The sequence below is a fragment of the Martes martes genome (genome assembly GCF_963455335.1).
Source record: "Martes martes genome assembly, chromosome: X".
NCBI classification, from domain to species: Eukaryota; Metazoa; Chordata; class Mammalia; order Carnivora; family Mustelidae; genus Martes; species Martes martes.
In genome coordinates this window covers 58,326,657-58,329,319 of record NC_137897.1, presented here as the reverse complement: position 1 = coordinate 58,329,319, position 2,663 = coordinate 58,326,657, and the positions used below count along the sequence as shown (strand labels likewise).

Sequence of the window (2,663 nt, the reverse complement as noted above, 5' to 3'; positions counted from 1 at the left end):
GATTGGCCACATAGTTGTCGATTCATTTCTGGGCTTTCTATTTTGTTCCATTGATCTATGTGTCTATTTCTGTGTCAGTACCATACTGGTTTTGATCACTATGGCTTTGTAATATCACTTGAAGTCCAGAATTGGGATGCCTCCAGCTTTGTTTTTCTCTTATCAAGTTTGCTTTGGCTATTCAGGGTCTTTTGTGGTTCCATACAAATTTTAGGTTTGTTTGTTCTAGCTCTGTGAAAAATGCTGTTGGTATTTTGATAAGGATTGCATTAAATGTGTAGATTGCTTTGGGTAGTATAGACATTTTAACAATATTTGTTCTTCCAATCCATGAGTATGGAATGTCTTTCCACTTCTTTGTGTCATCTTCAATTTCCTTCATTAGTGTTTTATAGTTCTCAGAGTACAGGTCTTTCACCTCTTTGGTTAGATTTATTCCTAGGTATGGTGAAGCAGTTTTATTTCAGAACCAGAGAATATACATCTGAGACAAGCTATAAAAGAAGTTTCCTTAGAAACTTCTCTCAGCTTTTAGTCCCCTAAGAGTGAAGAAGACAGATCCAAACACAAGAGAAATTTCAAGTAGTGAAATAAAGTGACTAGTAGCCTCTTCAGTGTGTTGAATCAAATAAAAATGTGATTAGGCCTGTCACATAGAAATCATTATTTTAAAAATGTTAGCTATTATTGTAATCAGAAGAGGCTGGATGCAGTGGGACTCTGAGCAAAAGAGACAGACTAATCTTTGCAGATAGTTCCTTCAAAGCCACAAAGGAGCCACTCCATAGTGGAATATACCTCAATAGGAACCAAAATTTGGGTCTGCCACCTACAGAACTCTCCTCCCTATATAGAGCTAACTGACACCAACACTGACAAATTCTTTGGTTTGGTTACTACTTTTTGAAGATAATATGTAAACTTCCCTTTTGTTATGAAAACACAACAATTACCTCAGTCTTGTTGCAGTTGAATCCAAGACACCCAACTCCACCCCCAATGAATCCCATTCTGAAGTAATTTCTACTTCAGAATAAGCCTAATTGAACCTGTAAGGCTCCTGGTATCCTTGATTATGTTTAGAAGATATGTAGTATACTTGATGGAAATGTGGGAAGCCCTCAAATATAAGCACACACTCTCTCCAGGTTTTCTACTTTTTGCCAATCTTCCTCTCTTGTTATTTTTTTTCTAGTTTAGCACCATTTATTAAGTGATCTCAGCTGTTGTAGCTGCTTCTTGTCAGCCTGTTCTTAAAATATAAAATGCAGGGCACCTGGGTGGTGCAGTTGGCTAAGCACTTGGTTTCCACTCAGGTTGTGATCTCAAGGTCGTGAGATCAAGCTCTGCCTTGAGCGCCATACTCAGCACTGAATCTGCTTAAGATTCTCTCTCCTTCTCCTTCTGCCCCTCATGGTTGTGCATGTTCTTTCTCTCTCTCTCTCAAGTAAATAAATAAATCTTTAAAGACAAATTCCTCTTGTCCAGGATGGAAAGATCTTCCAGGTAGCAGGCCAACAGAACAAGAGACTCTGATGTTGCCAGCTTTAATGATGGTGCCATCCAGAGAGGGAGAATATCATGGCACATTCAGCTGTAGCTTACAGCGGTTTTGAAAAAGGACCCTTTGGGGGCCCAGCCTGCCTGACATTTTGATGCTGCCAATGTGGGTTTTGTACTCCATAATGGTGTTGGGAGGTAGGTTAAGCACTCGCCAAATCATTTCCTGGATTTGGACTGTGGTTGCTTGGTCACTGGCAGTCTTACTCCATATTGAAATAATGTCCTTCTGAAACTGGTCAGAGACCGCAGCCCCACAGATCTCCTCCCCAACCATGAACTGTTCCTCCAGCATGTCCAGGATAATATTCTCACAGATGAGATGCCAAGCCTTTCTGGAACCAAATAATCCACTTGCCACCATTTTTTTTTTTTTTTTGCATCATCTTCCCAAATAGGTTTATTTCCTTCTTTGAAGAAATGAAAGTCCTTGTGGTCTGTCACGTCCCCAGGACCTACCATGTGACTGTAAAACCTCCAGAACTGCTCTGCAAAAGCAAAGTGTGCCAATCTGTTTGATATTTTATTCATAACTCTGTGAGCTGGTGAGACATCCTCGGTTCTTCTGGCATATCAGAAAGTATTGCTGTACTGCAGGAGATGCTCTGCTGGTCCAGGGGCAACAGCCTTCCTCTTACTGCTGCCCTGACTCCTGTCTCTTTCTGTTTTTTTCCTTCTCTGTGCTGTTTACTTCGTCCAAATCATGGTCCCCACTGTCATCATCTTTCACTGCACTGAACTTGTTGTTCATCCTCTCACCACTGCCATCACCACTGCCTCACAGAGTGACTTCCACTCTGCTGGACCCTCTTCTGTTAATTCTTGGTAATTTCAGTTTTAGAGGCATTTTCTGACTTTATCTCCAAACACACCCATTTGGGGGTATGTGACCTCCTCTGGGTTGTGGGGTCACATCATATACACATGCAGGAAATAATATGAATAATGGGGTGAATCCATCTACTATTCCACTCAGTGAATCTAAGTCTTTGAGTGAATGAGAGTTGAGAGACTTGAATTTGCTCTTCACTTAGGCGATCTCAGTTTCTGTGTGCTTCTCACAGTGTGAGAGTGTGTTCTAGTGTTTAAACACGTATTTTCCA

The 2,663-nt window shown here is 40.9% G+C and overlaps 1 pseudogene across 1 annotated transcript; it reads right to left on the bottom strand.

The window, feature by feature from the left end:
- Window positions 1-1,579: 1,579 nt before the first annotated feature.
- Window positions 1,580-2,311, bottom strand: LOC308337529 (eukaryotic translation initiation factor 4E type 2-like; annotated as a pseudogene). The gene has a single exon. The product of its transcript is annotated as a eukaryotic translation initiation factor 4E type 2-like (transcript).
- Window positions 2,312-2,663: the final 352 nt, after the last annotated feature.